The sequence below is a fragment of the Nerophis ophidion genome, linkage group LG07, assembly GCF_033978795.1.
Source record: "Nerophis ophidion isolate RoL-2023_Sa linkage group LG07, RoL_Noph_v1.0, whole genome shotgun sequence".
Lineage (NCBI taxonomy): Eukaryota > Metazoa > Chordata > Actinopteri > Syngnathiformes > Syngnathidae > Nerophis > Nerophis ophidion.
In genome coordinates, this window is record NC_084617.1 from 64,695,988 (window position 1) to 64,720,590 (window position 24,603).

General features: G+C 40.7%; 1 protein-coding gene across 3 annotated transcripts in view; it reads left to right on the forward strand.

The window, feature by feature from the left end:
- zbtb34 (zinc finger and BTB domain containing 34) overlaps positions 1–24,603 on the forward strand; it is a 58,435-nt gene that overhangs the window by 10,228 nt on the left and 23,604 nt on the right. The window contains exon 1 of one of the 3 annotated variants that reach the window (XM_061906864.1): positions 5,649–5,974. The exons of the other annotated variants lie outside the window; for them this stretch is intronic. The gene's annotated coding sequence lies outside the window, so the exon portion shown is untranslated. Of the gene's footprint in view, positions 1–5,648; positions 5,975–24,603 lie in introns of those variants that run through there. 3 annotated transcript variants of the gene reach the window in all.

Genomic DNA, 24,603 nt, shown 5'->3' on the forward strand with positions numbered 1-24,603 from the left:
TGAAATCTCAAAAGTTATGCGAGAGCTCGTAAAAAAGTACTGCGAGGTCTCTCAAAAGGTTTTTTTTCATATGTCAGTGAACTGGAAGTAAGACAGACAGTGATGAGTCGGGTGTTTTTTTATTTGTATTATTGTGGCGTGGACGCACGGTCACGCCGGTGTGTGTTCGTTTTACTTTCAGTAATAGGTGGCACTCGCCATGCTAGCGGGCTAGCGCATGCTAACGTTAGCCACCCGCATTGGTTTACATGGGATGGTTAGCATGTAGCATCATAGCTACTTCAAAATGACAGCCGATCTTTTTACTCCAAAGTGCCTTTGTTCGACGACGTTGCTTAAAACGTGGAGAAGCTGGTAAAGCGTGGGGAGAACTCGATCTCAAGGTTGTGCACGTTGAGTTTTTATTTAGGCGAGGTCCGTGAGAAAGTCGGGCGTTTTGGCTAAGAAAAAAAAACTGCAGGCTAATCTACTTCTAGCTAGTGTAGTTAGCAAATGTTTGCATTTTGCTTAAAAGACATGGAGAAGCAATGCAGATAATGATATGGTCAATTAATTTAGTACAGTGGCGCAGACGACTTACAATAATCACGCGGGTGGGATTTGGGGTTTGGCATGGTCTAACCCTGCACCAGTGGGGAAGGGAGACTCCCATTTCTTACAGTTGGCTATGAATAGAATGTTGTGAACGAGATTAAAAGTTTGACTCTGTAAACTTTTACACTCCTTTTTATTAACTCTACAATCTGGTAAATGCGACATGGCATTTTCGTAAATTGATGTGTTCAGAATTTGGAAGGAAGACAAGAGTCCAGAACAGATTTGATAAAAGTACTGTACATCAGTGTTTTTATACGGAGCCCCTGAAGGGATATCTCACGATACTTTTTGGCGAGATGTCGCGGTACTTTTTTGCGGAATCTCACGATACTTTTTGGCGAGATCTTGCGATACTTTTTGCGGAATCTCGCTGTTTTTTTGCGAAATCTTGCGATACTTTCTGTGCGATTTTGAGAGATCGCGTGATATTTTTTTGCAAAATCACGCAACACTTTTTTTGCGAAATCACGCCACACTTTTTGCGAAATTCCGTGATACTTTTTGCAAGATTTTGCGGTACTTTTGTACGAAATCTTGCGGTACTTTTTGGCGAAATCACGGGACACGTTTTTTGCGAAATCACGCGATACTTTTTTGCGAAATCTCACAAAGATTTTTTGCGACATCACACGACACTTTTTGCGAGATCTCACGATACATTTTGCGAGATTTTGCGGTACTTTTTTGCGAGATCACGCGACACTTTTTTCACGAAATCACGCGACACTTTTTTGCGAAGTCACGTGATACTTTTTTGCGAAATCTCACAAACCTTTTTTGCGAAATTTCGCGGTACTTTTTTGCGAAATCTCGCGGTACTTTTTTGCGAAATCTTGCGGTACTATTTTGCGAAATCTCGCGACACTTTTTTTGCTAAATCACGCGACCCTTTTTTTACTAAATCACGTAACACTTTTTTTGCGCAATCTCGCGGTATTTTTTTTACGAAATCTCAAAAAAAGTCATGCGAGCTTTCGCAAAAAAGTACCGCGAGATCTCTCAAAAGGGTTTTTTTCATGTCAGTGAACTGGAGGTAAGACAGACACAGTGATTATTGTGGCGTGGACGCACGGTCACGCCGGTGTGTGTTCGTCTTACTTTCAGTAATAAGTGGCACTCGCCATGCTAGCGGGCTAGCGCATGCTAACGTTAGCCACCCGCGTTAGTTTACATGGGATGGTTAGCATGTAGTATCATAGCTACTTCAAAATGACAGCCGATCTTTTTACTCCAAGTGCCTTTGTTCGACGACGTTGCTTAAAACGTGGAATAGCTGGTAAAGCGTGGGGAGAACTCGATGTCAACGTTGTGCACGTTGAGTTTTTGTATAGGCGAGGTCCGTGAGAAAGTCGGGCGTTTTGGCTAAGAAAAAAAAACTGCAGGCTAATCTACTTCTAGCTAGTATAGTTAGCAAATGTTCTTGTTTGCTTAAAAACCCGGAAAAGCAATGCAGATAATGATATGGTCAATTAATTTAGTACAGTGGTGCTGACGACTTACAATAATCACGCGGGCGGGATTTGGGGTTTGGCATGGTCTAACCCTGCACCAGTGGGGAAGGGAGACTCCGATTTCCTACAGTTGGCTATGAATAGAATGTTGTGAACGAGATTAAAAGTTTGACTCTGCAAACTTTTACACTCCTTTTTATTAACTCTACAATCTGTAAAATGCGACATGGCATTTTCGTAAATTGATGTGTTCAGAATTTGGAAGGAAGACAACAGTCCAAAACGTAATTGATACAAGTACTGTACATCAGTACTAAAGGGACACCCCGTGATACTTTTGCGAAATCTCGCGGTGCTATTTTGCGAAGTTTCGTGACACTTTTTGCGAGATCTCGCGACACTTTTTGCGAGATCTCGCGACACTTTTTGCGAGATCTCGCGACACTTTTTGCGAGATCTTGCGACACTTTTTGCCAGATCTCGCGATACTTTTTGCCAGATCTCGCGATACTTTTTGCCAGATCTCGCGATACTTTTTGCCAGATCTCGCGATACTTTTTGCCAGATCTCGCGATACTTTTTGCCAGATCTCGCGATACTTTTTGCCAGATCTCGCGATACTTTTTGCCAGATCTCGCGACACTTTTTCTGCGTAATCACGCGACTCTTTTTCTGCGAAATCACGCGACTCTTTTTCTGCGAAATCACGCGACACTTTTTCTGCGAGATCTCGCGATAGTTTTTCTGCGAGATCTCACGATACTTTTTCTGCGAGATCTCGCGATACTTTTTCTGCGAGATCTCGCGATACTTTTTCTGCGTAATCACGCGACTCTTTTTCTGCGAAATCACGCGACTCTTTTTCTGCGAAATCACGCGACTCTTTTTCTGCGAGATCTCGCGACTCTTTTTCTGCGAGATCTCGCGATACTTTTTCTGCGAGATCTCGCGACACTTTTTCCGCGAGATCTCGCGACACTTTTTCCGCGAGATCACGCGACACTTTTTCCGCGAGATCACGCGACACTTTTTCCGCGAGATCACGCGACACTTTTTCCGCGAGATCACGCGACACTTTTTCCGCGAGATCACGCGACACTTTTTCCGCGAGATCACGCGACACTTTTTCCGCGAGATCACGCGACACTTTTTCCGCGAGATCACGCGACACTTTTTCTGCGAGATCACGCGACACTTTTTCTGCGAGATCACGCGACACTTTTTCTGCGAAATCACGCGACACTTTTTTTGCGAAATATCGCGACACTTTTTGCGAGATCTCGCGGTATTGTTTGCGAGATCTCGCTGTACTTTTTTTGTGAGATCTATCAAAAGGTTTTTTTTTCCTATGTCAGTGAACTGGAAGTAAGACAGACACAGTGATGAGTCAGATGTTTTTTAATTTTTTTATTTGTATTATTGTGGCGTGGACGCACAGTCACGCCGGTGTGTGTTCGTCTTACTTTCAGTAATAGGTGGCACTCGCCATGCTAGCGTTAACCATCCGCGTTGGTTTACATGGGATGTTTAGCATATAGCATCATAGCTACTTCAAAATGACAGCCGATCTTTTACTCCAAGTGCCTTTGTTTGACGACGTTGCTTAAAACGTGGATAAGCTGGTAAAGTGTGTGTACACTCTAAGGAAACTATATGTCAAGGTTGTGCAAGTTTGAGTTTTTATATAGGCGAGGTCCGTGAGAAAGTCGGGGGTTTTGGCTAAGAAAAAAAAAATGCAGGCTAAGCTGGCTGGTATAGTTAGCAAATGTTTGCATTTTGCTTAAAAGACGTGGCGAAGCAATGCAGATAATGATATGGTCAATTAGTTTAGTACAGTGGTGCTGACGACTTACAATAATCACGCGGGTGGGATTTGGGGTTTGGCATGGTCTAACCCTACACCAGTGGGGAAGGGAAACTCCCATTTCTTACGGTTGGCTATGAATAGAATGTTGTAAACGAGATTCAAAGTTTGACTCTGCAAACATTTACACTCATTTTTATTAACACTACAATTTGTACACCGTGAAATGCGGTATGGCGTTTTCGTGATTTGATGTGTTCAGAATTAGGAAGGGACATGGAGGGGAAAAAAATGTTTTGCGAGATCTCGCGATAATTTTTTGCGAGATCACACGTTAATTTTTTGCGAGATCTCGTGATAGTTTCTTCTGAGATCTCGCAATACTTTTTGGCGAGATCTCTGTACTTTTTGGCACGATCTGTCGATTACTTTTTGGCGAGCTCTTGCGATACTTTTTGGCGAGCTCTTGGGATAATTTTTCGCGAGCTCTCGGGATAATTTTTCGCGAGCTCTCGCGATACTTTTTTGCGAGCTCTCACGGTACTTTATTGCGAGATCGCACATTACTTTTTTGTGAGATAGCGCGATACATTTTGGCGAGATCTTTCAATATAAAAAAGTTATGCAAGATCTCAAAAAAAGTTTGTTTCCTATCTCAGTTAACCGAAATTTAAACAGACACAGCGATGGTGAACCGGAACTGAAAAAGACAGCGATGGAGGCGCGGGAGCATGCGGGATCCCTACCCATCATCTGTGCTGTGTTGTGTGACCATATGTCCGTTGCAACCACGGAGGATGATTCGGAGTTTTAACATAGAAATCAATAAACTTCTCCCACGGATCATGGGTAGGCACCTCCATCGCTTTGTCTGTTTCACTTCCGGTTCACCATCTCTGTGTCTGTTTTACTTCCGGTTCACTGACGTAGGAAAAAAAACCTTTAGCGAGATCACGCAAAACATTTTTTCCCCTGCATGTTTCTTTCGGGGCTCCGTATTTTTAAATTTTTTTTTAGCCAAGTCCCATTTTTTTTTTTTCCATTGAAAAAATGTGGAGGCACACCACCAGCAGAAAACATAAAACAAATGAAACTCAGTAAGCCGATATTGACAGTAAAAAGTTGTTCTTGCAATTGTTGTATATGAATTTAAACCATAAAAGTCTCATGTCTCAAAGCAGGTGTACTGTCATGACCTGTCAGATCACGCTGTGACTTATTTGGAGTTTTTTGCTGTTTTCTTGTGTGTAGTGTTCTTGTCTTGCGCCCCTATTTTGGTGGCTTTTCCTGTAGCAGTTTCATGTCTTCCTTTTTAAGCGCTATGCCTCGAACTTACTTGTTTTATAAATCACGACTATTTAAGATGTTTCTATTCCGTTGTTTATCGTCATATACGGATGTGCTTTGTGGCCGCCGTCTCTGCTGCACAAGCTGTAAGTTTTTGCTGTCGTCCAGCATTCTGTTTTTATTTACTTTGCAGCCAGTTCAGTTTTAGTTTGTTTTGCATAGCCTTCCTTAAGTTTAAATGCCTTTTCTTAGTAGCATTCTCCTTTTTGTTTACTTTTGGTTTAAGCATTAGATTCCTTTTTACCTGTCTGCTGCTGTCGTCTGCATATTGTGATCACGACAACAGTACATGTTCCCGACAACGACAAAGTATTTAGCTACCTGCTGCCACCTACTGATATGTAAGAGTATAACATGGTTACTCTGCTGCACTCTAGGCAGCACCAACATTTAAGAACAGCACAATATTTGCGTATTATAATTACTGGTTTGCAAAAAATATTTGTAACCCAATTAGGTGAAATTACATCATCTCAGGCACACCTGAATGTATCTCGCGGCACAGTGATTGAAAAACACTGCTGTACATCATATTACTAATACACCACATGGGATGGTTATACCAGCTGGTGTCGCCGTCCATTCATATCAAAAGAGTTTCCAGGAAGAGTCATGTTTACACTGCTAAATAGTTTTTAAACATTTTGCCACATAGCCTCACCTCCTTTCCTAGACATGATACGCCTATTTGACTCTGCAAGTTATCTTCACCACTCCTTTGGTTGGTGGACATACTGTATCTTTCCGAACAGCTCCTTCGTGGCCTCTTTTCTTGGTAAATACAACTCTCTGTATGCTATTATGTGGTGTTCTTATTCTGTATGATGTTCAACCAATGTTTTTGTGATTCATTGTGTGGAAGGAGTGCCTTGATTGTATATTTGTAGTTCATTGTTACTCCAATTGATTCGTCACACGTCTTTTGGGTTGCTCATAGTTCCACAGTTGTGTTCTGTAATATGCTGCGTGCATTCATCTCAGCAAACATAATGTATCATCTAACTTTCTGTATTTTTCGGACTATACTGTATAGCGCACTGTTACAAGAGCAGCACCCACTAAATCGGTGGTCAGCAGCCTGCAGCTCTTGAGCCATATGCAGCTTTTTAGTGCTGCTCTAGTGGCTGCCTGGAGCATTTTATAATAAAGGATTGAAAATGGAAAAAGTTGGGTGAAAAATGTTTTTATTTCATTATGTTTTTTGTTTGAGGACAAACATGACAAAAACCTTCCCAATTTTTGGAAAGCCCATGTTTAATGTGTGTGTGTGTGTGTATGCTTCACTGACTAGAATAACATAATTTTGTCCAACTAATTTTGGTTGTTCTTGAACTAACCATAGTGTGGACTGTGACGCAACAGTATGTTTACATGTAACATCTTCAACTCCTTCCTTGTCTCATTTTGTCCACCAAACGTTTTGTACTTTGCTTGAATGTAGAAAGGTGCGCTTTGTTATTGTTGGAGTCCTAATCAGGCATATTTGGTCAGTGCATGACTGCAAGGTATTCCATGCTAACATGCTACAAACCCCGTTTCCATATGAGTTGGGAAATTGTGTTAGATGTAAATACAAACGGAATACAATGATTTGCAAATCCTTTTCAACCCATATTCAATTGAATGCACTTCACAGACAAGATATTTGATGTTCAAATTCATAAACTTTATTTTGTTTATCAAATAATAATAGACTTAGAATTTCATGGCTGCAGCACGTGCCAAATTAGTTGGGAAAGGGCATGTTCACCACTGTTACACCACCTTTTCTTTTAACAACACTCAAGCATTTGGGAACTTAGGAAACTAATTGTTGAAGCTTTGAAAGTGGAATTCTTTCCCATTCTTGTTTTATGTAGAGATTCAGTCCTTCAACAGTCCGCGGTCTCCGCTGTCGTATTTTACGCTTCATAATGTGCCACACATTTTCGATGGAGACAGGTCTGGACTGCAGGCGGGCCAGGAAACTACCTGCACTCTTTTTATTTTTTTATTTTTTTTAACAAAGGCACACTGTTGTAACACATGCTGAATGTGGCTTGGCATTGTCTTGCTGAAATACGCAGGGGCATCCATGAAAAAGAGCGCTTAGATGGCGGCTTATGTTCCAAAACCTGTATGTAACTTTCAGCATTAATGATGTTGAAATTACCCGTGCCTTGTGCACTAATGCACCCCCATATTTATAGTGGCGCTGTGATCACTACTCTGTGTCCCTATTTTTTCACATCAGTGAGTGGTCTGCTGCTTTCTTGCTCCCTGTAAGTTTATTATAGATTTTACCATGCATCTCACCTGGACAGATAAAGTCTGCAGAGGTATTCCGACAAGTAAATGGCCAAAACATTGCAAAAAGACGCTTGGTGTCGTTGGAATATACTCTCACGTTACACAGTTTGCGTTCCCACTGACGGCGCCTTGTTTGATTTATAATTGGGTGGCGCGAGACTTGTAATTGTCTTCCAAAACACTAAGGGGCAGTGTTGCCGGAAAGAACAACCGCCGCTGTCCTTGGCTATGTATAAATTACACTTATCAGTTTACATGCAAATGTTAAATCTTCTTTGCTTTATTTCATACAAAAATCTCCGTTGCTTGGTGACCTTCCTCATCAAAAGCTGACCAATCACAGCTCTGCGGACCTAGTTGCCACCGACGCAAAGCTAGGATTTCTGGAAGGGTGGTGCACACAAGGCTTGCGGGACGGTACCCAGGGGGATGAGGCAAGACGAGGTTGCTCAAGCAAATTACGTGACGGGAGAGTATAAACCAGACTAAGTGGCAGTTATAATTACTTGCAAGAACAGCAGTTGCATTAATCATGTCTTTTTAATGCAAAAAAAGGTGTGTCGTGGATTGGATTGTTTTTGTACCTGTGCAGAGTAATTGGATACAATGATTCATTGTGGCCATGTATGAATGTATGCAAATCCTGACCCACCTTTTGAAATCATGCCTAGAATGCGCACATATCAGAGCACTCACTCCAACCAAATATGCCAGGAGCTTTGAAGTACGCCCAAACACGGTAGTAGTGAAGAGTGATTACGTCCTAAAGCTTAAATTATGGTCAATTAAAACTATAATTATACAAACCTTAAAGCCAGTGAAGTTGGCACGTTCTGTAATTCGGAAATAAAAACAGGATACAATGATATGCAAATCCTTTTCAACTTATATTCAATTGAATAGACTGCAAATACAAGATATTGTTCGAACTGCGTAACTTTTTTTTTTTTTTAAATCATTAAGTTAGAATTTAATGGCAGCAACACATTGCAAACAAAGTTGGCACAGGGGCATTTTTACCTCCGTTCCATGGCCTTTCCTTTTAACACTCAGTAAACGTTTGCAAACTGAAAAGACCAATTTTTGAAGCTTTTTAAGTGAAATTATTTCCCATTTTTGCTTGATGTACAGCTTAAAGGCCTACTGAAACCCACTATTACCCACCACGCAGTCTGATAGTTTATATATCAATGATGAAATATTAACATAGCAACACATGCCAATACAGCCTTTTTAGTTTACTAAATTGCAATTATAAATTTCCCGCAAAGTGTCCTGTTGAAAACGTCGCGAAATGCTGACGTGTACGCGTGACGTCACGGACTGTTTGGAAATATTAGCGCTGCGCACACACACAGCTAAAAGTCGTTTGCTTTAACCACATAATTACACAGTATTTTGGACATCTGTTTTGCTGAATCTTTTGCAATTTGTTAAATTAATAATGGAGAAGTCAAAGTAGAAAGATGGAGTTTTGGAAGCTTTAGCCTTCATTGTTTAAAATTCCCGGAGGTGTAACTTTACTATGGATCATAACGGTCAAGCAAACATGGATCCCGACCACTTGTCAACCAGCAGTTTTCGGTGAGAAAATTGTGGTAAAAAGTCGCCACTTACCGGAGATCAGCTGAGCTTGTGCCGTCTGTACAGCTGGCGTCGACTTCCCTCAGACACTGGCCTCAAGACACCCGTGGATACACCCTTCCGACTATCAGATACTCTTAAACTCACTAAAACACTAGCAACACAATAGAAAGATAAGGGATTTCCCAGAATTATCCTAGAAAATTTGTCTAAAAACATCTGAATCCTTCCCAATGCAATCGCGTTTTTTTTTTTTAACTTGATTTTTATCTTTTTATTTTTTTTTCTAGTTCGTCTCAATCAACATCATCAAACACGAATCTTTCATCCTAGCTCAAATTAATGGGGAAATTGTCGTGCTCTCTTGGTCCGAATAGCTCTTTTTGTTGGAGGCTCCCATTAAAAACAATGTGAGGAGCCATCAACGGGTGACGTCATAGTCTGCGACTTCCGCTAAAGGCAGGGCTTTTCTGTTACCGACCAAAAGTTGCGAACTTTATCGTCGATGTTCTCTACTAAATCCTTTCAGCAAAAACATGGCAATATCGCAAAATGATCAAGTATGACAGATAGAATGGACCTGCCATCCCCGTTTGAATAAGAATATCTCATTTCAGTAGGCCTTTAAGTTATACATCTCCATTGTGGTATTTTAGGCTTCGTAATGTACCACACGTTTTCAATGGGAGACAGGTCTGGACTACACGCAGGCCAGTCTAGTACCCGCACTCTTTTACTATGAAGCCATGCTGTTGTAACACGTGGCTTGGCATTGTCTTGCTGAATTAAGCAGGGGCGTCCATGATAACGTTGCCTGGATGGCAACATTTGTTGCTCCAAAACCTGTATGTACCTTTCAGCATTAATGGTGCCTTCACAGATGTGCAAGTTACCCATGCTTTTGGCACTAATACACCCCGATTCCATCAGAGATGTTTGCTTTTGAACTTTGCGTCTATAACAATCCACATAATTCCTTTCCTCATTGTTCCGGAGAACACAACGTCCACAGTTTCCAAAAACAATTTGGAAATGTGGACTCTTCAGACCACAGAACACTTTTCCACTTTGCATCAGTCCATCTTCGATGAGCTTGGGCTCAGCGAAGCCGGCAGCGTTTCTGGGTGTTGTTTATAAATGGCTTTCGCTTTCCATTGTAGAGTTTCAACTTGCACTTACCAATGTTGCAATTAACTGAAGTTACTGACAGTGGTTTTCTGATGTGTTTCTTAGCCCATGTGGTGATATCCTTTACACATTGATATGGCTTTTTGATGCAGTACCCACTGAGGGATCTAAGGTCAAGGGCATTTAATGATGGTTTTCAGCCTCACAGTGGTTTCTCCAGATTTTCTGAACCTTTTGAAGATATTATGGACTGTAGATGGTGAATTGTTGGAAAATTTGCTCACGAATTTGTTCACAAAGTGGTGACCCTCGGCCCATCCTTGTTTGTGATTGACTGAGCATTTCCTGGAAGCTGCTTTTATACCCAATCATGGCACTAGCCTGTTCACCTGTGGGATGTTCCAAGTGTTTTCATGAGCATTCCTCTACTTTCGCAGTCTTTTTTGCTACTTCTGCCAGCTTTTGTTGCAGGCATCAAATTTCAACTGAGCTAATATTTGTAAAAAAATAAAGTTTTCCAGTTCGAACTTTAAGTATCTTGTATTTGCAGTCTATTAATTTGAATACAGGTTGAAGAGGATTTGCAAATTATTGTGTTCTGTTTTTATTTATGATTTTCACAACGTGCCAACTTCACTGGTTTAGGGGTTTGTACATGTATTGTAATGATAAAGAAAATACCATTGTTTGGTCAGTTTTCATGAAAATCTAGTTCCTCTGTTCGAAACACGTTATGTTCTCAAAATTTTGTACTGTTTGGTTGTATCAAGAAAGCTCTTTGAAACTGATTCAAAACAATCATCAAACTTTGTCTCTTAGCGGCATTATAGTGACCAGGGATGGGTACCTTTTCACATTTGAACCAAAGTTATTAATTTCCGAATGGTTAATCAAGGAATTAATTCATAATTTGTAAAATAATTAACTTTTTAAAAATATAAGAAAAGGGAACTTGAGCTATTAATTATCCTATTGTGATGTATTGTTTTTTTTTAAATTTGCAATACTTTAAGTATGTCCTTGGAAGTGCAATGATGTTGCCAGTAGGGATGCGATTTGCCTATAAATATCGACAATAGTCTGAGACGAAATTGTGTGAAAAATAGATAACTGTCGCTTTGGCCAAAGTCTGCCAGCTAAATGTCTATATTAATTCAACTACTTTTTTTTTTTTTTTTTTTAGTCGTCAGGAATTTTAGGTGTAAAACAGTGTCACTCTGCAGTGCAAATGCACAATAACAAATCCCATTCACACACACAAACCTTAGGCAACACAAAATTGACCCTAGTGTGTGAATGTGAGTGTGAAGGATTATCTGTGTTGGCGCTGCGATGAGGTGGCAACTTGTCCAGGGTGTACCCTGCCTTATGCCCGAGTGTAGCTGTGATAATCTCCAGCCACCCCTACAACCCCGAGAGGCACAAGCAGTAGAAAATGGATGAATGTTTCTTTTTGAGGAAGTTTGATAGCTTGGGAGTTTTTACTGTTTTTATTGCTGCTATGTTTTTACTGTCTTTGTTTTGTACTTGGTTTTAAATATACAAAAGTTATTTGTTGTTGTTTGTTGTTTTGTAAAGGCCTAATGGGCAGCACTGTTATAGTATAAATACACATTTCTGAATTAATTAGTAATTTTTGTTAATTAGGACATGCCGACAATATCGTAAGATGAATCTAAAAGCAAATGGCAACATTAGAGCCTCTGAGTAGGTTTAAGCCAGGGTTTTCTGCAGCGCTTTCGCCTAAGCTAAAGTCATAACAAGCTGCTTCTCTTAGTTGTCAGTACGTCTCTGCAGCACCCAGCATTGTCCCACCCATACAAATATTAGCCAATCAGCAGTGTGTATTCAGAGCGCATGAAACAGCCAATCAGCAGTGCGTATTTAGAGCGTATGTAGTCAGTGCTCCTGCAGTCTGGAGAGCAAAAAGGTGTTTAGCGGGTAAGAATAATTACCAGTAAACTACTAGTAACATTACTATGAGCCCGTTGACGTTCTAGAAACCAGCGGCAGCTCAGCTCGCTCGCAGTCCTTGAGGTGAAGGCTAAGTAGCTTTTAGCGTAACGTTAGCTCATTTTGCGGTGTGTGTGTGTGTGTGTGTGTGTGTGTTAGGGACAGCAAAACCCTGTCTAAGAGAAAGACGGGCATTATCGACTTACAGCTACAGTTAACAACTAAGTTATTTCACATGACCTTTTTCTGTGTTGAAGCAGCAAAAAATGACGTTTCCTGATGCTGTCTCTGATAGTTTAGATAATAATGTAATCGCATCATAAAGCCTACATGAACTCCATGGTGTTCAGGGATGAATAGTCTCTCCTATTGCTGTTGTACTATATTTTCAGCTATAGTTACATTAATTATTAGTAATGTAGCAGCCTAGTTTTGAATGACAGGGTCCCTGCTATCACATGTTGATAAAAATATAACTAACACAACAAAAATCAGCTACATGCTTCCCAAATGCTGTAATAAATTAAGCATTATGAGATGAGCATATGTCAGCATGTGGCCCCAATTTTAACTATTTTATCCAAACGCTTATTGCAAACGCTTACTTACAGTAAGTCATTAATTTGACTTTGTAAGTCATTATTTTGACCTGGTAAGTCATAATAATGACATACTTTGTATCTCAGGTAACGGACTGTTTTGTTTATAGTTTACAGAAAAGTTATCGAGATATGAATCGTATATCGCCATTCAGCAAATGGACCAGAACACACAACCAAAATTTCCAAGCTTCTTCATGCAACGAAGTCTGTAGGTGGCAGCGAGGAGGTGGAGACGTGATGGCGACAGGCCGAGTTACAGCAATCCTTACATACACCCACCCCCTTTGTCCGCCGGAGAGACACCACCTTAACTAACAAATTTTCTGGGGAAAACACTGTTTAAGCTTCATAATCTGAATGGTCGACCAATCGATGACTTGTCAGGCCTGGTTGCTGGGTATGCGTTATGTGTCCCTGACACAGTCAAATCTGAAAGTATGTAGTAAACCTACTCGACACCAGTCCCAAGGCTGGGCCTCATTTTTTCAGTGAAATATTGTAAAACTTGTTTAAAATAGAAGTAACTATTAGGGGTCCAACTATTTGTTGATTTTGTCCACAAAAAGTGTTAGTCGCCAAGGAATTTATTTGTCAATAATAGGATGTCATCGGTCACCGGATAGAAACTGAGATGTATGTGCTAGCACAACCGGTAGTCACCAAGCAACAGGAAGAGAAAAATGCATTAACATGTCCAAGACTAGCTCAATTTGCAAAGGAGACTTTGCTTTTAACGGCAATGTGCATAATGTGGTAGTATTTTTAAAGTGAGATAGTTAACTCTTTTAGCTGGATAGCTAACAGAGACAGAGTTGTGTGAAAAATAGATATATCATTTGCATCCTTGCAAACATATCGTCATCACAAAATGTTCTTCCTTTTGAAGAAGTTAGATTGATTTAGTGTCATCTGCTATTTTGTTCACCAAAAAACATTTTTAGTTTTTTGCTTGCCCGTGCTTTTTAATTGACACAGTCCTCTTCAGACACGCGCATCAGGTTTGTCTGGACTGCATTGCACCTTTTGTCTGACTAAATGTCTGCCTCCACGCCGAATGCCTCGTGTGTAGGGAGGCTGCTACCTCAGTTTAAAGCACGGGTGTCAAACTCTGGCCCGCGGGCCAAATTTGGCCCGCCGTGTAATTTCATTTGGCCCTTGAGGCAATATCAAATTAAACATTAGAGCTGGCCTGCCGGTATTATACAGCGGCGATGCCGCTCTAACACCGCTAATCCTCGTACTTGCCAACCCCACCGAAACTCCCAAAGTTCAGTGCCCCTCCCGAAAATCTCCCGGGGGACCATTCTCCCAAATTTCTACCGATTTCCACCCGGACAACAATATTGTTTTAATGGCACTTCCTTTAGCCTTCTCTACAACCTTGCATCTCGTCCGCTTTTCCTACATACAAACATTGTGCCATCCTAGTCACACAATATAAGCAGATTTTACACACACATAAGTTAATGCAAGGCATGCTTGATCAGGTCACACTCAGAGTGAATGAATAAACAACTTTAACGCGTTTACAAATATGTGCCACACCGTGAACCCACACCAAACAAGAATGACAAACACATTTCGGGAGAACATCCGCACCGTAACACAACATAAACACAACAGAAGAAATACTCAGAACCCCTAGCAGCACTAATACCTCTGGGACGCTACAATATATAATTTGATATGCCATTGATATTTTTTAATTATTATTATTGTTTATATGAAACTCTATTTTGCATGTCACTATAACATTATATAAGCCTTGCTTGTTCAATATTCAATGCAAAACTTGTTTGGGTCCCTATTAAAGAGGTTAATTTGTTCAACCATGGCCCGCGGCTTAGTTCAGTTTAAAATTTTGGCCCACTCTGTATTTGAGTTTGACACCCCTGGTTTAAAGTGTAGAATGAGAAAGGATTAAGCAGCGAAGCCGAACAGAAGAGTAGCGCCCATACAGGAATTGCCAACACTTATGCACCATACCCATGAATTCCGATATGCTCTTTGATTGATATTGGACTGATATCCGATATCAATATCAGATTGAGTCTAGGACTGGGCAATATGGCTAAAATCTGTTTCATGATATAACTGTTTTATATCAGTCTATCAATAACTATTAAAATTGTTTATGACCTATTGAAAATAAGGATAAAAATATATTACGTTTAAATTTTTTTTTTTAAATGTCACCTTTCTCATATTATATCATATTATCCCTGCAGCTATCAAAGCATGCAGCCAGGAAAATAAATAACAAAGGAAGACATTATATGTAAACATATTTCAAAAATATCTTCAAGCGCTTAACAACAACCTTTTAGAATAAAAATACACAAATAAGGAAAACGTTAAAAATGCTTAACAAAGTCAGGGTTTCCCCCAAACTGGCAAGATACGTGGTGGTGAGGGTGTGGTCCAAAGTAATTTGCATAATTTGCTATGATGATATGATTTTCTTTAAAAAGGCTCAACAAAGGTATTGATGCATTTAAAACAAATCTTATTTTAATGATTAGTATTAACATAGTTATCATTTTGCCATATTTTCAATTGTTGCTTCTTTTAGTACAAGGTACTTTGAGATTTTTTTTTGGGGGGGTTTTTTTGTAAAACGTAGGGCAGCACGGAAGAAGAGGGGTTAGTGCATCACAATACGAATGTCCCGAGTAGTCCAGGGTTCAATCCTACGCTCTATACGTGTATTTCTATTGAACTGTTTCGGTATGGGGGTTTCGGTTCGGTTCAGAGGTGTACCGAACGAGTTTCCACACGGACATATTAGGTAACTTACCGCACGTTGTGTAAACAATGCAGAGCGAGGCACAACATGCGGCAGGCTAGCAGCAACCGGCCTAGGACAGCATGCAAAAGCCAGAGCTGGAAGACCCCTCTGCCTCGTTAACATCTCCCCTTTGGGAACATTTCGGCTTCGCGGTGCGATACAACAATGGAGGACAGTGGTTTGCCGACATTGTTCAGCAGCACTAGCGTATGCTTCTGCCAACACGTCAAACATGCTAACCCCTTTGAAGCGGCACCAACCCCAAGTCAACCTCGCTTTAAGGAAGAGAAAGAGGAGTGTGGCGCAAACACCATTCAAGCAGCCTCTCCTCGGCCAGCCAGGCAGGGCTAAAGCAATAACAAATGTTTTTATAGCAGCACATTTAAGACCATCTATCCATCCATGTTCTACCACTTGTCCCGGTCGGGGTTGCGGGGGGTTGCTGTATTGCATTAAAACTAGATTTTGACCCACTTTTATGGTGGAAGAACAATAAGCCCATATATCCTCTTTCTGTCAATTTAGCCAGGCTGGGGGTGGGGGGGAGAAAAATTAATCTGAGGCTGAGTTGACCTGAAACTGTTTAATGTTGCACTTTTTATTTGTAGAAGAAAAGTTTTGTCATTTTATTTCATCTGAGCAACAACTGGAGGCAGTTTAATGTTGATTAATGTGGACCCCGACTTAAACAAGTTGAAAAACTTATCGGGGTGTTACTATTTAGTGGTCAGTTGTACGGAAATATGTACTGTACTGTGCAATCTACTAATAAAAGTCTCAATCAATCAAAAAAGCACTTTATATATAGAAAGGATTTTTTAGAGCCTTATCTTATTTAGTTTTTATTTCATATGTGTTCACCACATTAACCGTGGCAATGGACCCTGTGTGTATATGTATGTTACGCCATTGTTTACAAATTTGTTAAATAAATAACCAAAAAAGTATATTTTGTTGCTTTCTTACTGTACCGAAAAATTAACCGAACCGTGACCTGTAAACCGAGGTACGTACCGAAACTAAATTTTTGTGTACTGTTACACCCCTAACATATATATTTAGTACATCTGCTTATGTAGGGTTTGTTTTGTTACTCTGGACCGTTTTCAACAAAAAGTGCAAACTTGATTGTCAAGTTAAGTAATGTACAACTCTACCTAGGCCTCCATGTTCAATCTTAAAATGCAACATTGTCAATTCTTTGTTTAGCCAATTTATTTATTGCTTGGGTTGTGTATTTTTGAGGGTCCTCAGTCCCATCCTTAACATAGGCAGAACCTATTCTGTTGGTTCTGGTTGTGATTTTTACATTTTACGGAGACTATATAAGTAAATTTTGTTTTATCACTATATAACTATTATATTTTATGATGTATTATTATATATATTTTATTATGTATATTTATTTTGTTTATTTCACATAGAGATTGAAACATTTACAGTCCAATTACAATGTTAAAATATACAAGTAATACACGTTTATTGCATTTGGAAGAGTATTCTTGCATTATTATTATCAGTGGTTAATTTGGTCTGAAAATACTGTTGACAGTAGTATCGTTTATCGGCAATAATTTGTGGGTTAATATATTGTCGACTGTGATGAGGTGGCGACTTCCACTCAAATGCAGCTGGCATAGGCTCTAGCTACCGCCACCAACCCGAGAGGGACAAGCGGTGGAAAATGAATACATAGGATATATCGTCGAGCAAAATTTGTTATCAGCCTAGGCCTAAGGTAAAGTACCACTGTGTGCAGACTTACTTTCCAGGCATTTTAACGACCTACTGCGGTTGGTGTGTAAATAGAAGACACAATTGCCTTACCTAACAGGTCTTTGGTTTAGAACGTACAGTATGTGGTTGGTGTCCTCTGATCACAGCCAGTTTTATTTTAAGCACAGGAAGGTACATATTTTTCTCTGGGCCTTTTCTTAGAGTCCATTATAGACAAATTCTAATTTGCTTCACGCTGTGTATCGGTCCCTACAGGGTTGCACATAATGTTTTGTCCGTGTTGTGGCCTAAAATGCCTACTTTCATGGCAGATTTTATAAAACGTTGCATAAAAGTTAGTGTCCGAGGGTTATTTTTTTTCGATTACATTGCATCAGCTCGTAACTTTACGAATTCGGTATGAATGTTTTAAGTGTTCTTTGTAACCGTGGTAATTGTGTTCAATGAACTTTGTTTGGAGTTGTATCTCTACAATTAAGGGGTATTCCCATCTCTGTGAGTCATTTGGTAAAGTCTGTGTTCTTTTATCAACGTTATAAAGTACCGATGATTGTCACACACACTAGGTGTGGTGAGATTATCCTCTGCATTTGGCCCATCACCCCTTAGCCCCTTGGAGGTGAGGAGATCAGTGAGGAGCAGCGGTGGCCGCGCCCGGGAAATATTTTGGTGACGATGTAACCCCCAATTCCAACCCTTGATGCTGAGTGCCAAGCAGGGTCCGATTTTTATAGTCTTTGAACACACCACCGATCTCAGGGCGGACACTCTAACCACAAGGCCACTGAGCAGGGTGGACAGACAGAAGCCAGAGGAGAACATGTGTTCTATTCCTGTTATCTAACAATTTCTCTGTCCTTTACTCGGCTTCACATAATGTCTACTGTGCTGTTTTTCAGTCAGTCTTTTGCATACTTGCCAACCCTCCCGATTTTTCCGGGAGACTTTCGAATTTCAGTGCCCCTCCCGAAAATCTTCCGGGGCAACCATTCTCCCGAATTTCTCCCGATTCACACCCGGACAACAAACAGCGTGCCGTCCCAGTCACATGATCTATGCGGCTGTTGCACACACACAAGTAAATGCATGGCATGCTTGGGCAACAGCCATACAAGTCACACTGAGGGTGGCCGTATAAAGAACTTTCACACGTTTACAAATATGCGCCAAACTGTGAACCCACACCAAACAAGAATGACAAACACATTTTGGGAGAACATCCGCACCGTAACACAACATAAACACAACAGAACAAATACCCAGAACCCCTTGCAGCCCTAACTCTTCCGGGATGCTGCAATATACACCCCCCGCTACCAACAAATCCCACCCTTATCTGCCAAATCCTGGTAGTTCTCTAATTTCTGGAATTCTTTAACACTATTACTCAATTTATAAATGATCACTACCAACACATTTCTTCACCAATTCGAACCAATACAACACCAACCAGTTCAACTCATTCAAGATAATAATGCTATTTACACACTTCAAAAAATTCCCAAAGTACCAGGAAATTCCCATTGGAAAAATTCCCATTTTTCCAAGTTCCACAATTCCCACAGTTCTCAACTGATTAAATTATCAACATGTTCAGCTCATGAATTGTATTACATGCCGCCTTTTTGGTTGTACTCTTGCTGTTGCCCCTGTTAGTATGCTAATGTCAGCATGCTAACAGTTTATGCAAGCATTTGATCTAATTTCTTATTTTTTAACGTAATAGTCATGGATGCCATTACTTGGCGCCATCTTAAAAGTATGCGTGCCTTTCACCTGTTAGCATTCTAATTTTATCGTGCTAATATTAGCACGCTTGATTTGTGTTTCCATAGCAGCTCACGTCTGACTTCCGGCAACATGTGTGTTCCTACTTCCGGTTTCAAACACAAGTGTTTTCTAATCATGGCAGAATTGGTAACAGACAACAAGGATAGCTATTTTTGAAAATTTACCACTTTATACTTTTGAAGCTAAATATATTGCTGCTTGTAGAAGCGAGTCGAGTAAAGACTAACACGTTGGAGCAGACAGAAGCCGGATTTTGACGCTATAAATGTAGAACTTTGAGCCAGGCTGTTTCGACATAAATGGATTGCTTCCCCAAAATCAACATGAAACCTCCCTGGCCAGCTGGACAACTGTCCATTCAGTGAGTAACTTTAAAATCGATCATGATACAGGCAGCTCAGCTGTGTGCAAGCTAAACTTGAAATGTGGACCATTAATTTACAGATACTTTAATATGATTGTTCATGCTTTTTAGTCGGTACAAATTGGTGTCGTATCGCAATGTTGTGCATTACAAACCCAAACGTGTTTTGTGTTGTTGTAAAAACCAGCGTATCTCTTGCCATAGTTAGCTGTTACGGTTAATACCAAAGGACGCTGTCACGCCAAATTTCTTCTCCCTGCAAACCCCCCCCCCCATTTACTTCCGGGGTCATGATTAAAACAGACGTTTTGTTAACGCTATATTATAAAAATATAACGCTATATTATAAAAATACAGACGTTTTGTTAACGCTATATTATAAAAAAAACTAAACAATTTACAAACACAAGCTATGGGATGACATAAGAGGAAACGTGACCCCGGAAGTAAATACGTCATCCCATAACTTGTGTTTGTAAATTGTTTTTTTTGTTTTTTTTTAATATAGCGTCAACAAAACGTCTGTATTTTTATAATATAGCGTTAACAAAACGTCTGTATTTTTATAATATAGCGTTAACAAAACGTCTGTATTAATCATGACCCCGGAAGTAAATTGGGGGGGGGGGAGAAATTTGGCGTGACAACGCCAATATGTTACTACGATAGAAAAAGAGTTCCTCAGTATTCGCTCTTTACAATAACAATGTCGCTACAGCTTGGTTACTATACAGGTTAAGGAACGTAAATGAAGTATTCACAGTTTTTGAATGCATTGTTAAAGCATTTTAGAGGTAGAATTGATTGCTCCCATTAGCTGTATTGCTAGCCACCAAGAACAAGACTATTTTTGTATGTTAGAAAGCGGAAAAACCCAGCCTTTTGTCTTCTTGTCTGTTCCCCTTTAAGTCTGGCAGATTACAAGTGAGGAACACCAACATTAAAAGACGACATGACAAATGTCTGTCAAAAGTTTGCAGCACTTTTAGAAAAGCTCGTTTTATCCATTCATCCATTTTTTTACCGCTTGTCCCTCATGGGGTCGTGAGGGTGCTGGAGCCTATCCCAGCCGATAATAGTAATAAATGGCAGGTTTTCTTTGGCGATGTATTTTCATACTTGCCATCCTTGAGACCTCCGAATTCGGGGGATGGGGCGAGGAGTGGGGGTGAGGTTGTTATATTGTAGCGTCCCGGGAGAGTTAATGCTGCAAGGGGTTCTGGGTATTTGTTCTGTTGTGTTTATGTTGCGTTACGGTGCGGATGTTCTCCCGAAATGTTTGTCATCTTATTTGGTGTGGGTTCACAGTGTGGCGCATATTTGTAACATTGTTAAAGTTGTTTATACGGCCACCTTACGTGTGACCTTTATGGCTGTTGATCAAGTATGCCTTGCATTCACTACTGTGTGTGTTAAAGCCGCATATTTTGTGTGACTGGGCCGGCACGCTGTTTGCATGGAGGAAAATCAGACGTGACGACAGGTTATAGAGGACGATTGAAGCAGTGGTCCCCAACCTTTTTGTATCCGCGCACCGGTCAACGCTTAATAATTTGTCCCGTGGCCCAGGTGGGGGGGGGGGGGATAATTTATTTTTTTTTTTTTTTTTTCTTTGTCATGAAAAAGGGGCTTCACGGTGGCAGAGGGGTTAGTGCGTCTGCCTCACAATACGAAGTTCCTGCAGTCCTGGGTTCAAATCCAGGCTCGGGATCTTTCTGTGTGGAGTTTGCATGTTCTCCCCGTGAATGCGTGGGTTCCCTCCGGGTACTCCGGCTTCCTCCCACTTCCAAAGACATGCACCTGGGGATAGGTTGATTGGCAACACTAAATTGGCCCTAGTGTGTGAATGTGAGTGTGAATGTTGTCTGTCTATCTGTGTTGGCCCTGCGATGAGGTGGCGACTTGTCCAGGGTGTACCCCGCCTTCCGCCCGATTGTAGCTGAGATAGGCGCCAGCGCCCCCCGCGACCCCGAAAGGGAATAAGCGGTAGAAAATGGATGGATGGATGGATGAAAAAGGGACGTTTTTGTCATGAAATGGGGAGGTTTTTGTGGTTGGTGCACTAATTGTAAGTGTATATTGTGTTTTTTATGTTGATTTAATAAAAAAAATATAATTATTATTATTCTTTTTAAATAAAAATGAATAAAAAATTCTTCTGCGGCCCGGTACCAATCGGGCCACGGCCCGGTACCGGTCCGCAGCCCGGTGGTTGGGGACCACTGCCTTAAAGGCACGTCCCCGATAATGTTGTCCGGGATAGAAATTCGGGAGAATGGTTGCTCCGGGAGATTTTCGGGAGGGTCACTGAAATTCGTGAGTCTCCCGGAAAAATCGGTAGGGTGGGCAAGTATGTGTATTTAACCACTCTTTCTATGAGCGCAAATTGTGCACTGTTTAGTTTACACTGACCTGGCTTGTTCACCAAATGCAAAGTGAGTTTGGTCTGTCAGGTACGTGTGTTTTAAGTGGGCATGCCGGTTTGTTATAATTGCACACATTTGGTAAACTGACACCTTTTGTGTTGGTAGGCTCCTCTTGTTCCAAACATTTAGCTGAAATATTCCCACACTGGTGCGGTGGCATTTGTTTTTGTGATCATTTTGTCCTTGTTAGCTGCTCCATGCTAACTAACTGCACCATGTGATGCAAGCAAGCCAGCGGCCCCACCTCGCTGCACAGAGACTCAAAGACACTTAATGAGGACAACAGAATTCACCCTCTTCTTTTCATTCCACTGTGGCAAGAAACCTTGAATGCTCTTAAAGGGGAACATTATCACAATTTCAAAAGGGTTAAAAACAATAAAAATCAGTTCCCAGTGGCTTGTTGTATTTTTTGAAGTTTTTTTCAAAATGTTACCGGTCTCCGAATATCCCTAAATAAAGCTATAAAGTGCCTTATTTTCGCTATCTCCGAAACCACTATCCATTTCCCTGTGACGTCACACAGTGCTGCCAATGTAAACAAACAATGGGAATACCACAGCAAGATATTGTGACATTAGCTCGGATTCAAACTCGGATTTCAACGACTTAAGCGATTCAACAGATTACGCATGTATTGAAACAGATGGTTGGAGTATGAAAGTATTGAAGAAGAAACTGAAGCTATTGAGCGAATGGCTATTGACGCTATTCATAGCCATAGCATGGCCGAATAGCTGCGTCAGCATCGCCGGTAAAATGTGCGGACCAAACGATCAGGACTTTTGCATCTTTTGACATTGGAACAACTTAAATCCGTCGATTGGTAAGGGTTTTTTTCGCATCAAATGTGGGTGGAAGGAAACGTAATATAGTTGCAAATGCATCTACAGGTTATCCATTCATCTCTGTAGCATGTCTGCTTTAGCACCGCCGGTAAATAGCATGTTAGCATCGATTAGCATAGCATGTTAGCATCGATTAGCTGGCAGTCAACATTAACAAAACTCACCTTCGTGATTTCGTTGACTATCGTTGCAAATGCATTTGCAGGTTATCCATACATCTCTTTGCTATGTCTGCCTTAGCATCGCCGGTAAAATGTGGAGACACTCCAGCACATTCAATGGGGATCTGGTGGCAGACACTTTGGCATCTTCGGGCCAGTGGTGCAACTTGAATCCCTCCCTGTTAGTGTTGTTACACCCTCCGACAACACACCGACGAGGCATGATGTCTCCAAGGTTCCAAAAAATATTCGAAAAAACGGAAACTTAACAGAGCTGAGACCCGGTGCTTGTAATGTGTTGAAAATGAAAATGGCGGCTGTATTACCTCGGCGACGTCACATTTTGACATCATCGCCTCCAGCGCGATAAACAGAAAGGCGTTTAATTCGCCAAAATTCACCCATTTAGAGTTTGGAAATCGGTTAAAAAAATATATGGTCTTTTTTCTGCACCATCAAGGTATATATTGACGCTTACATAGGTCTGGTGATAATGTTCCCCTTTAAAGCATGCACATGGTGACTTATCAACGCTGAGAAACTTACCAACTTAATTGTTTTTATCGTCTGTTAATTGCCTTATCGTATATCGGCCCTGGCCTATGCCAATGTAGACAAAGATATAAGGACATGGGTTGGCATTGCAGGCCATTGCTGGGCCATATTTGTTACAGTTGACGTGCACATAGGGGCACTCCTCAGGGACAAATGTGATTGATTGATTGATTGATTGATTGATCAATTTGATAGTTGGCCACAAAGTATGTGAGTAGGGCTGTTCAATATAGCTGAAAACTATCACAATATATTATTACGGCATTCAAGCGATAGCAACTGGACTGTTTGTTTTTAGTAGGCTTCATCAGTTACTGCTCATAGGCGTAGATTGGTCAGGCCGAGTCTAACTTTTTGATACCAAAATAAAACACAAAGCAGTTTGGCTAATGAAGCTGAAGTCCAATGAACAAGCTTTGTTCTTCTCCAAATCGTCCTTGTGCAATTAAATAAAGGACAAGTGATCATCCCAGTCAACAAACTGAAGACTTTTTATAAACAAGTTGTGACAACGTTCACGACACATCACCTGCTGCATGTTTTCTCACCTCATTAACTCTGTCACAGCAGCGGATGGACGCTGTATTGACAAAATAAAATCGCTGAATGCTTTTAGTGCGGGGATAAGTGCATCTGTCTCCAATATTGTCCACACCTGTCGCCATCTAACGCACGCCGGGAACCGAGGGATAAATGACTTTAAACCAAGCGCTAGGCTCCGTTTACTCCGAGGGGAAATCTCTGAAGCAAAGTCTGTGTAGTTTATCCGCCATGATTATCAAGTCAATCAACACTAGTGTGCATGCGTCTAACTTTGTGTTGCCTAAAATGCATTAAATGGTGACGGTGTATTGGTAAATAAAAACAATTAGACGGTATTACTAACCGTCTGGAATTTTATTGCAAAATATCGTTATCGTTGACTGTTACATTTTAGTCCATCAACAAGTACAAAGTAAAGAGGGAAATAATTGATTTTTAGATGCATCACAGTTCTGACCTAGATGAATATAAAATTGATTAGTTAACATCATAATCGAGTTATTTATTATAAATAACGTGATGCAGATAGTTCTAAACTTTGGCTGACTGCAGCGAGCCACCTAATTTAAATATCTGACCAGGTCCTTTACTGTTGAGCACTTACAGTCCAGTCTTGCACACATTTTCATAATTTA